The 12,494-nt window shown below is 28.2% G+C and overlaps 1 long non-coding RNA gene across 1 annotated transcript; it reads right to left on the minus strand.

The window, feature by feature from the left end:
- Nucleotides 1-262: 262 nt before the first annotated feature.
- Nucleotides 263-3,437, minus strand: LOC115721415 (uncharacterized). The gene is made up of 2 exons (XR_004012456.2): nucleotides 2,464-3,437; nucleotides 263-2,330 (listed from the first exon to the last, which is right to left on the minus strand). It is a non-coding gene; the product is annotated as an uncharacterized LOC115721415 (long non-coding RNA).
- Nucleotides 3,438-12,494: the final 9,057 nt, after the last annotated feature.

Genomic DNA, 12,494 nt, shown 5'->3' on the forward strand with positions numbered 1-12,494 from the left:
ATTACTTAAAAGATAATAAATAATATTTGTTAATATACTTTACTTGTACTTTCCATCTCGCCAAGCCCAAGGAACTCATTATTTTAACTTACTTCACCCTTTTACACACGCACATATATAGATCACACAACACACACTACTTAATTATATATGAACATATAACACAACTTTGGTACTTGATTTTGTAATTTTTTTTGTTAACAAACTTCGGTACTTGATTTGATTATAAACATTACTTTGAGAAAAAAAATAATAAGACTGGTGGGACAGTCAACACAAGCAGTAGTCGTTATTATTATGTCGATTTCAAGTTTTTAGAGTGTATAAGATAACATATTTAAATAACTCTTAGATACAGTGTGGAAAAGGTTATTCTTCTTCTTCTTCTTCTTCTTCTTCTTCAAATGAGTGAAAATTGAAAATAGTATATTAAGGGTATTAATTATAATATTACATTATAAAAATAATATATAATAGGTAAAGGTGGTGTCGTGAAAGCCAATAAAACCATGAGGCTAGCTCCAAGTTCCAACCTCTGAGACTGCGTTTTAGCCCCACTAGACATGGACATGGGGCGGTCTTTATGATACCAAATTGCACGGGCTATAAACTACTATTAACCATACATTTAATTAAACAATGTTAATATATATATAAATATGCCACTACAGAAACCTGGCCAAAAGAATAATGACAAGCAAACCAACCAGCACCCTCCAATTTTTCTCTCTAAAAATTGGCCATCAACTACTGATCAGATTCATCATCATAAGCTCTTCTCAGAATAATTTTTATCAACTATATTGAAAGCGACGTAACCTAACATCTAAGTTCTTTGCATCACATTAAATAAATATAAATAGTATGTACAAAGAAATTGAGTACGTAAAATATAATAGGACTCTTCACTTAATATTCTTAATCATACTAAATCACAATTATAATAACCCAAGATGAAAAAAAAAAGAGAGAGAAAGAGGAAAAACAATGCTATTTTCGTAAAGAAATTAATACGTAAATACGATGATCATGACAAGTACTTTTCTCTCCGTGACGCAGATATTTAGTGAAAAAAAACGTTTGGCCAGCTGGGAAGGGTAAAAAATGTAAAACTCTTTTGACTTTTCAACTAGAAACAAAATTGATCTGGTGAAAGAAAGAAATGAATGAAAAATTTCGTGTGTTTTTTGTTTTCCCTACAAAACAATTTCACAGTAAAATGAGAAAGAAAAAAAAAACCTGTCATGACTTTTCTCTATAGCAATTATTGATCATATATATACACACTGTATCGAGTAGTACTGTAGCTTCAAAATGAAATGACCTCTAATATAACATTTCTTATATTGGAAAAGAAAAACCGGCAGGCAAGTGAAATGAACTCGTACTAGTGAAATACAGTATAAGATCATCAATAATTGAAACCTAGTACGTACGTGAAGAAGTAGAGAATAATATCTATTGCAAAGCCTTACAAGTTACACACATAATCACTAATATTATTAATAGAACTAACCGGAAAACAAAGCACACATTACCGTTAACATTATCACAAAACACATTGTATGAATCACCAGAAAGAAAAGAAGAATATACAACATATATATTCATAATAAGTGATGAAAATAGCAAAAGGGAGCTCCCTTCAGTCCAAGCATAGAGAAGAAAAGGATGAAATTTTATCTCCCGCATCATTCACACATCCACAGTAGTAAATATTAGACCCTTTTTCTACTGTGTTTGAATGAATGAGTCGGCAGATAATTCAAACCCTCTTACCCATCCATGAGTGGACTGAAGGAAGCTCACTTAAACAATCTCTCTATCTATATATATTAAAATAAATTTTGTTAATTAAAAGGGGATATTAATTTATAGACACAAATTACAAAAAGTACTACTACAACTACTACACAAGAATTAACTATATAGTATTCTAATGAATGGTTAATGTCAAGAAAACAATAGATGAAAATCTAGCTTAATTTCAAGTACGACAATGTGTTGTACGGTCTTAATTAATTCTCTCTTACACATTAATATACCAAATCAAATTCCAGAAGATAAGGGGTTTGAGAAAATATTATTATTAATTATTAATTACTAGTATAAATTAAGTTATTATACCCTAGCTTGCAGCCTAGCTAGCTAGACCTAATTCCCGCAGTCCAAGACTTGAAAAGATTAATCAAGTTCCAAAGCAACGATTAATGCTTTGCATGAACCCTAACCCTAGAAAAATGTCATTAATCAGATGTAGATGTAATAATTATAGCTAAAATATCAAAAGAAAAATACCAAATTGACTAGAAGAATACTTACTCCAGCACCTGAAAAATCAGATTCATTTATTGAGAAATTAATATATACATAAACAATAAGATTAATAGCCATATATATGGAATAACATTTAAGAAATTAACTATAGAAAAGTTAAAACAAGTAACCAAATTTTTTGATTACCTGATCCACAGATCATATATATTCCTTTGCCTCTTCACATGACCTAATCTGATTTGTTCAACTAAAATTAATTAGCAAAAAAAAATATTAAGAAAATATGAACAACACCAAATGCTGTAAGAAGATTCATTTTTGTTTCATAATGGAAAATTAATAAAATAATAATTATTCCATCAATTAATATTTATATACAACAAATATGTAATTAATAAAAAAGAAATATAGGCAAGAAAATAAAATAAAATAAAAAAGATGAAGTTACAAAAATCACGGAGAGAGGAATTAGATGGTATCAGTAAAAGCAGGGGGGGAAGTGTCACTATCTTCGTGAGAGTTAGAGAAGGGAAAGCGATTGGAGATCTCTGATCTCAAACACAAATCTGGTAAAAAAATAAATACTTAAACATTAAATTACTTTTAATAAAAAAGAAAAAAAGAAAAAAAAAAGACTAGGAAGAACTATGTATTCTTCCTCATCTTCTTCCATAAGATAATAAAGGAAGGAAGAAGAAGGAGAAATGAAGCCACAAGCTAACACATACATATGCATATATATATACATAAAGATAATATGTGCTGTTGTGGTTGAATTTGGAATTAGGATAACATGGAAAAAGGTATATATATATTGTTAAAGGGAGATGATGAGGTAGCTAGGGCGTCCTCTCTCATATGTCATGAGGCTTAGGTTGAAGAAGAGAGAAAAAGAAGGAGATGAGAGAGGTGGGTTTTTGTTTTTTTGACCAGTAGAGAGAGAAAGATAGAGAGAGAGAGAGTGAAGTAATAGTTGTCAAAAACTACTGTGGCTGTCCTCTCTTGCTATATCTGGCAGAGAGTGAACAGTATCGCACTACTATCAATAATAATTAGTCTTTTTATTAACAGAAAATGCTTAAAGATGGTGGTGGCACTCCTATATATATAACAATATCTAAGTACTTACGCTGTATAATGTAACTTTTAGGGTTAATATTATTTTCCACTCGTATTCTATAGAAGTTACATATTTTATTTTGTTAGATAATAAATTAAATTAATATTTTGAAGTAATTTTACTTTAATAAAATTTAATAATAATCTTATTTAATTTTATGATACTACTAATTACATCCATTTTTATTAAAAATTATTTTCGAGTTAGTTATTTTAAAAAACAGTTTTGTTAAAAATTAAACTCAAAATACTAATTTGTATAATTTTAAAAAGAAATACTAAAGGGTATGTCTAGCACTCTCATATGTGTTAATATCGTTATTGATCCAACTAAGTATCGGGTCTTATATAATTTAATATAATAGCTTTTAGGAACTATCGCTAGTCGATCTCAACGCGACATGTCGAGAAGGTACTAGCCACTACTAATGCTTAATATCAATGCTCAATTTTAAAATATACAAAATTTAATTTGTCATTTAATTATTAAATGATATACCACTATGCAGTAGCATATTTCTATAATAATTTATTATTAAAATAAAATAAGTGACACTTAATATTATAAATGTTTAATTATGTTTGATTTGATGAAATGAGGATTATAATGAAATTAATATTACTATTACATTTTTATCTTTAAAGCTTTGTAATAATTTTATATTGTAATGATCATTACATTATATTATAATTTCCTTTTACATTATAAAACAAGTGTAATAGAGATTATATTGTTAGAAAAGACTTATTTTGCTCTTCTTCTTTTTTTCTTCTTTTATTTAACTTTAAATAATAAAAATAATAAAATTAAGGATATTTTTATTAATATGCTTCTAATTTTATACAATTACAATGTTCAATAGAGTGTTAAACCAAACATCAATAATATTATTCCCATTACAATTTTTATTTCATTACATTATCATTATCATTCTCATAATTATTAATTTATTACATTACATCAAAACAAATATTACCTAATATTGATTATGACACCTTTTAAACGGGTGCTAATTAAGCAGTAAAAGTGCATTTAGCATAACTTAGATATTATTGGTACTTAACAAGAGTATTGATACACTAAGGTGCCTAGCACTTCTATAAGATGGCGACCACTACAAATAAATTTACTTTTAGTCACAATAAAATTTGTGACTAATGATAAAAAAGTTGTAGTTAATTATAAATTAGCATTATTGTGTTGTGACTAAAAAGTCTTTGGCTAAAAGTATTAGTCACAAAAATTACAATTTGTTATGACTAAATGTGTTTTTAGTCACAATATTTGTTGTGACTAAAACTAAATTAGTGACAACGTTGTAACTAAATATTATGATTTAGTCACAAGTAACTTTTTGTTGTAACTAAAAGTCACATTCAGTCACAAAAAATTTATGTTGTGACTAAAAAATTATCACTATAAAAATAGCAATTTTTTGTAATGAAGCTTGTAATTAGTTAGCAATTTTTTATAATTTTTATTAAATTAAAATAAGACACAATACCTGGCCATACATTTTTTTGTGATGGGAAAAACATAAACTAATTAAATATTAAAAATAAAGATAATTTTGTTAGGATTTGAATCTTTAACATCTATAATATGTGTAAAATAATTTAACTATCATCTCAGAGCTAATATTATGTTTATATATATTATATTTTACATTTAATTATAAATACATGTTATAACTAACTAAAATACAAATATTTTTTTATTTTTTTTCAAGGTCATAACTGCCCATTCACCTCTATGTAGGTCAGCTTATAATGAAATTAAATATTAAAGGGGAATTATTCCATATATTATTTTTTTAACTTTTTTTTTCAAATTTACGGTTTTGGTTTCTAAAGTGGTTGCAGCGCTAGTTGCAATAAGGGTTTCTATACGATTTTTTGTTACAATTTAAATTGCAGCGCTAGTTGTAATAGGAATTACTATGTAGAATTTCATAAAAATAAAAAATAAAAAAATAAAACTATTTTAAAATATATATATAAAAAAGTCTCAATATTAAATTGCACCAATAATATTATACACTTCAAAATAAAAGAAAACATGTAACTCTATATATAGGGTTTCTGGCTTGAGGTCACTCAAGTAACCGGAGGACAAACTGTTGTACTCTACTTCTGTATTTTCATTTAATTAATTATGACATCTACTGTCCCTACATCTGTCTCTATCTTTTCAATTTATTTATTTATTTTTGAAAGAGAGATTTTTCTATTTTTGATCATACCCTTTTTATTTTCTCTGTTTAAATTCAGTTTGTTTGTTACTGGCCCTGTAAAAATAACATTGAAATAGTTAAATGGGCACGAAATCAAATAAGAAATAGTTCAGTTGTGATCGTCCCTCGACGGACACAGTAGTACAGTAGTACTGGTGGTGAGACATATATATATTCTCATATTTTAAATTTGGGTTATTATTCAGCCAAATTACTAAATATTTGAGGAATGTAATGCCTAAATAGATAAAAAATAATCATTACCAAAAAAAATATAACTAAAAAAATTAGTGTAAAAATATCTAAATTTAGTTAGTTACAATATTTAAATATTTTTTATATTTAAAAACTTAATATTATAGATAAATATATAAAATCATCTAAACAAATATTAAAATTAAAAATAATATTGTTAATTAACAAATATTAAAAGAAAAATAAATAAATGGTCCAACCCAACAAACTAACCCTAAACAATAAGTCGACCAAACAACCTAACTCACCACATTATTAGAAGTTGCTACACATTTTTACCACAGTAATTACCGATCTAGAAATTTCTACTACAAATGAAGCCTAAAATATTTGTTCTAGCTAGCCACACATACAACTATAAATATACCTCATAAAGGTTTCATCGTGTAACAAAGCTTGTAAACTAAAAGTGTCCTACTACTTCCAAACATACTACATACTCTTATATTTGTTCATATACGACTATTTTTTGAATTATCTCAATCAACTAACAAGTATCAAATTATTAACAATAGACTAATTAGAAATTTTGTCCACTGAACTTTTACACGTACTAAATCATGCCCTTTTAACTTTTAAAGTCGTTAAAAATGCCTCCTGAACTATTGAGATTGTTGGATTTAAGAAATTTTATCTAATTTCATTTAATTTTAGTTTGTGTACTATGTCATGCTCCCTAGACTTTGATATCTACCAAATTATGTCCCTCTAACTTTGACATGTACTAAATCATGTCCCCTGAACTTTCATCAATGTTAGACTTTTTTACTAAAATTGAAAAAAAAATTCTTAAATCTAACAATCTCAATAGTTCAAGGGGCATTTTTAACGATCTTAAAAGTATGATTTGGTACATGTCAAAATTCAAGGAGTAAAAATCCTAATTAGCCTTAACAATATAACACCCATAAGCCAAAAACTATAAGCTTACATTCTCCCTTCTAAGCAAAACTATCCCCATCTACTAAACCAACAACTAATCATCACTACACTACTTTACTATTTTACCTCAACATCCTCTAAATACTTGATACTGCAAATCTATCTATTATAAACTAAACTAATATAAATTTATTCTCAAACAATTAGTGGTCTCAGAGCTTTATTCGATCATCACTGGGCGTAATCTTTTCGCCCATCAACATGAATTTGGAGTCCAATCGCTCTTCTATACTTTTTCTAATTTTTTATAGAGAAAACTATGATTTTTGATCCAACAAAATGAGGACCTATTTTTAATCACAAAATTTTATGGAAATTGTTAAAGAGGGAGTCATCATTTCGAAAGACATTACATCTCTTTCAGAAGATCAAAACAAACTAGTGGAAGATAGCCAACAAAAATATTCTCACGCATTATACTGCTTGCAACAAGCTATTGTAGACAATCTTTTTCTACAAATTATGAGCACAGTAAAGGCAACAGAGGCATGAGAAACGCTGCAAGAGGAGTTTCAAGAAACAATCAAGGTACGCACAGTTAGACTACAAAAACTAGAAGAGATTTAAAAAATCTTAAAATGAAAGATAATGAGATTGCAAAAGATTATTATTCTATAATTTAAAATAATAGTAAATCAAATGGGAGCCTATGGAGAAATAATTTCTAGCAACAATATAGTACAAAATATACTAATTTCTTGTAGAGAAAAATATGATTCAATAGTTTATGTGATAGAGGAAATAGAAGATTTGGAAACTCTATCACCAACCAAACTAATAGGCTCTCTTGAAGCATATGAAAGTGTTAACCCGAAAAATTGACAGAGCTAATTTTGAAGATTAGTCAACGATTAGTCCCAGCAGTCAAGAGACATCAACTATGAGAGTCGCTCGAAGAATGACTGAGTTAGTACATATGGCCTAAGGATCGTTAATCTCAAAAATCCATAATTGCAAGTCTCGGTGTATATTTGTGCAACTCGGAGGTCAACCCCGTAACAACTCATGAGTAGAGTTAGTAAGATCAACTTACTAAGTTACAATTGTTGGAGGATTAACTATCAATCCCCGACAACGGTGCCAAAAACTTGTTGTGATATTTTGCACACGCAAGTGCACGTGGTAAACTCACCAGGATTGAGGTCGATCCCACGAGGATTGTAGTTAAGTACGTTAAAATTAAACTTTTACTTCTATTTGGTTGAATAAAAATTAAGAAATGATTGAAACTAGAAAATAAAAAACAGTGAAAGAATAAGCAATCAAACTAATAAGAAAATTAACAGTTTATAAAAATTAGGGCTTCGATTTCAATTGTATCTATTGAATATGGCTTAATATGATTATCTTCCTATTATCAATTTCTATGTAATAGCAGGTTCACTAAGGTAATTTATAGTCTTCTCAGATATATAAATCTCAATTACATGCAAATTTTCTACTCTCATGATAAATTAAAAATGCAACACGCATTAAACACAAAACCCTTATAAACTATCTAAACCATACAGGTACTCTCGTCCTATATCAAAATTCAGTTCTATTTCACTATAGCATAATGGAGACTCACTTCTCAGATCTTGCATCGAAATCATAAAACAATTAATTGATGGCCAGACAATTAAGAGTAATTAAGCATAAATGAAATAAAATACATAGAAATTAGGGGACATTAAATCATATTATAACCATAAAATAATGTCAAACAACATCCATCTAAACCCTAATCAAGTGTTTAGCTACACATGTTCATGGAAGCAAATTCACACATATTATCTTAAGAAAAGAGAAGAAGTAGAGAATAAAATTATGATGAAAACCCTCTGCAGAATGCCTCCAGTATTGACTCTGGTCTCTGAAATTTGTATCCTTTTTCCCTTCTAAATTGCCTCCCCAAAACTATTGAAGTCCACTTCTTTTATAGCTAAAAAATAATAAAATAAAATAAAAATCGCTAAAAAAGAAAACTTATTCTGGTTAGGATTAGAAAACCTATTCTGCTTAGGATTAGAAGAGAATGTTGTTGGAATTATTTTACTAGGATCTTAGATTTACTAACAAGTATGTTGTTTAAACATCCTAAATATGAACTTCTAAAACGATATTAAATAAACACATATAAAGTATGAGAAACCTTACAGTGGTTGCAGCGGAATATAATGTCTCCTTCCACTCATATCTCTAACCTTTGTATCCTTTCTGTCGCAGAGTATCACCAAGATCTGAGCCCAAATGTCCTTCTCTTGAATCTGAATTCTTCACAATCTTTCACACTATGATTGAGGTACCACTTGATGTGTGTGGGCACTCACTCTATCACTCAAGGGTTCGGTTTCATCGGTGAAGAAGAGGAAGAGAGGGTGGCGGCTAGGTTAAGGAAGAAAGCACTCAGTTTTTCTCTGAAGGAATAAGATGCATCATCTTTTTCCTGAAGCCATCACTACCTATTTATAGGATGCCACTTAGGGTTAGGTTAGATTTATTTGGCATTAAAATAATAAAAAATAAATGATAAAATATGCACATAGTGGCCAACCATGATAGGATAATGGGTCCCACATTGCAATTTTGTCATTTTGTCATTTTTCTATCTCATTTTCTCAAAAACGCCAATTTTCCAATTTAACCACTTAAATACCAATTCTAATTATTTAATAACTATAAATTAATTATTAAATAATAATGTCATTTAATATATTTATTAATTAGACTAACCAAAGTCTCCTAATTAATAAATAAGCCCTAGAAACTCTTTCTTCATAATTTTGTCCTTGCTTAGTGAAAATTCATAAACTAGACATAGTCTGATTTTCTAATTATAATCGATTAATTAATCAAAATCAATTAACTGAGTCTTACAAGTAGTATTATCTCAACTAGTATGGGAACCATGGGCCTATATATCCGAGCTTCCAATAAGCAAACCAAGAACTTACTAGGTAAATTCACTGACTTATTAATTCCTTGTTGCATCCACGCATAGAACTTGGAATTGCACTCTCAGCTATATAGAATGCTCTATATGTTCCACCATATAGATACGCTATCAATTATCCATCGTTATAATCCCAATAATCAATGATCCTCTATAGATGATCTACATAGTATAGGGATTAAATTACCGTTACACCCTTCAATGTATTTTATCCTTAAAACACTTAGCCCCGCATAAATGATATTTCAGCAAACTGAAATGAGGACTCAACCATTTATCTCTATTTAGCCAAGCTCGAAGGAAATCATTATTTCACTTCTATTTGCTAGATAGAAGCTATAGATTCCATATCTATGTTCAGCGCTCCCACTCAATTGTACTACCATGTTCCCAAAATGTACGTATCACCCTGATCCAAAAGTAGGCTTAACTAACAAATCAAAGAACATGTGTAATACTCCTGAGATTGAACCTAACCATATCAGGATTAAGATCATTTGATCTAGGATCAACTAGGTGATATTGAATTGAATAGATATTACGGTAAGTTTAACAAATCTGATTCAAAGTTCAATATCGGTCCCTTCCGATGCATACTCCATGCATCCAACCCAAGCTTTACTTTAACCAATGCCCTGGAAAGAACATAACACTTATCCAAGGTGGAAGTAAACTATGTTGTAGATTTCCATATCAGTTAAACCCTGTGCACTGATAAATCTAAGAATATATATTTAATCACATAATCTTGATTACTCTTCACTGTGCCGACGATACAATAAACAAGAACATAAATGTGATAAGGGTTCAGATGAATTTATAAATCAAATAAACAAGTAAATGATAACATGAACCAAATGACACACAAATGAGTGATGAAAATACTTCTGTTTCTTTATTGATATTAAATAATAGAGATTACATTGAAATTGAGTTTTATTTAGGGCATAAAACCCAACAGATGTGAGTTTTCTACTACGTTGACTGATAACAAGTAAATGATAATATGAACTAAATGACACATAAATGAGTTATGAAAATACTTCTGTTTCTTTATTGATATTGAATAATAGAGATTACATTGAAATGGAGTTTTATTTAGGGCATAAAACCCAACAGATGTGAGTTTTCTACTGCGTTGACTGATAGTATTTTAGCCATAACTCTCTCGATATTGCTCGGAATTGGACGATTCAAGATGTTACAGAAAGATAAAAGAGAGATCTAGAACTTTTATGTTTTGACTTTTTTGAAAATCTAATCAGAACATAGTTGAATTCAGGCTTGAAGTTTCAGCTTTATTTTCTTACACAATTTTCTCTATTTTATATATCATCTTTTTGTTAGATTTTTTATCTTTTTTTCATCTTATTCATTTGATATTTTTTAATCTTCTTCTATTTTAAATCTACAAAAATAAAAGATAACAAGCGTAAAATTGCTCCAAACACGATTAAAATTAAATTAAAAATATACTGAACTTAATCTAAAATTAACACTAAAAATAACCGAACAGTTCATTATATAGCCTTTCAATAGGGTAAAAACCCTAATTTTTGCTAATTAAATGAGGCGGGCCGCAACATTCAACCTACATGTCGTGGCCCCTGAAGGCTATTTTTGTGTAGCAAGCTTCTTAGTGCGACGACTGATAATATTTTTGTCATAACTCTTTCAAAATTGCTCGAAATTGGATGATTCAAGTGTGAAAGAGAGATCTAGAATTTTTATCCACAATAGTTTTCCTAAAATGAACGCATCATAGTCAAAAATTGACTTGAAGTTTCAGACTTGATTTTTGATCACAAACAGAGCATGCTAAGCATCCCAAAACTTAGAATTTTCACCAATTATATCCTAAAACTCCAAATTTCTTGATAATTCATCATATTCATCTCATTTAACATTTTTTTTTCTTCATTTTCAGTTCATATTATGAATTTTACCATTTAAACCTAAAATAAGTAGAAAACAAGAATTCTGGACAAAGTGAATATAATCAATTAAGACACACTTCTAAAATATTTTATAAGATAAACCTAAAACTAGCATATCAACTGTAACATACACGACATTTTTTTCATTATTTTATTAATAATTATATATATTTGTATCGATAAAATAAAATTTTAATTTACTGTGTGTAGATTAAAATGTGAATACCATAAATTATTATTTTTAATTATAATTTAAGTAAAAAATTATTAAATTTTTATATATTTTCTTAAAATATTATACAAGAGGAATGCTACCGTAAACCTCTTATGACAACCTCTTAGTTAACCTCCATTCCCGAAAATACATGCCGGAATATTTTTTTTTAAAATAAATTTAGTGGGGGTATTCGTTATAGTTATAACATCATTCCTGTAAATTTTTGAATAGTATACGATGTTAAAAATAGATTTGAAGTTTTTTCAACACGTGTGGTACGTAAACTTAAAATCAAGAACTATATTTTTGTTATTTAATTATTCAGAAAATTTTGAAAATTTATAGGGATGATATTGTAACAATACGAATAATTTTATAAAAAAAAATTAGTGATTTCATGAATGTAATATTTTTTCTCCAGTAATGTAATATTTATATTACTATATGCAAAGTAATATTTTAATCTATGGAGTTTTAATAATTTATAGTATTATTATCTTGTAATTAATTAGATATAATAATTGTGATAATTTTAATAAATTAATATATTATTTTAAAAAAATTATTTTATCAAAAAA

The sequence above is a fragment of the Cannabis sativa genome, chromosome 2 (genome assembly GCF_029168945.1).
Source record: "Cannabis sativa cultivar Pink pepper isolate KNU-18-1 chromosome 2, ASM2916894v1, whole genome shotgun sequence".
In the NCBI taxonomy this organism is placed as follows: domain Eukaryota; kingdom Viridiplantae; phylum Streptophyta; class Magnoliopsida; order Rosales; family Cannabaceae; genus Cannabis; species Cannabis sativa.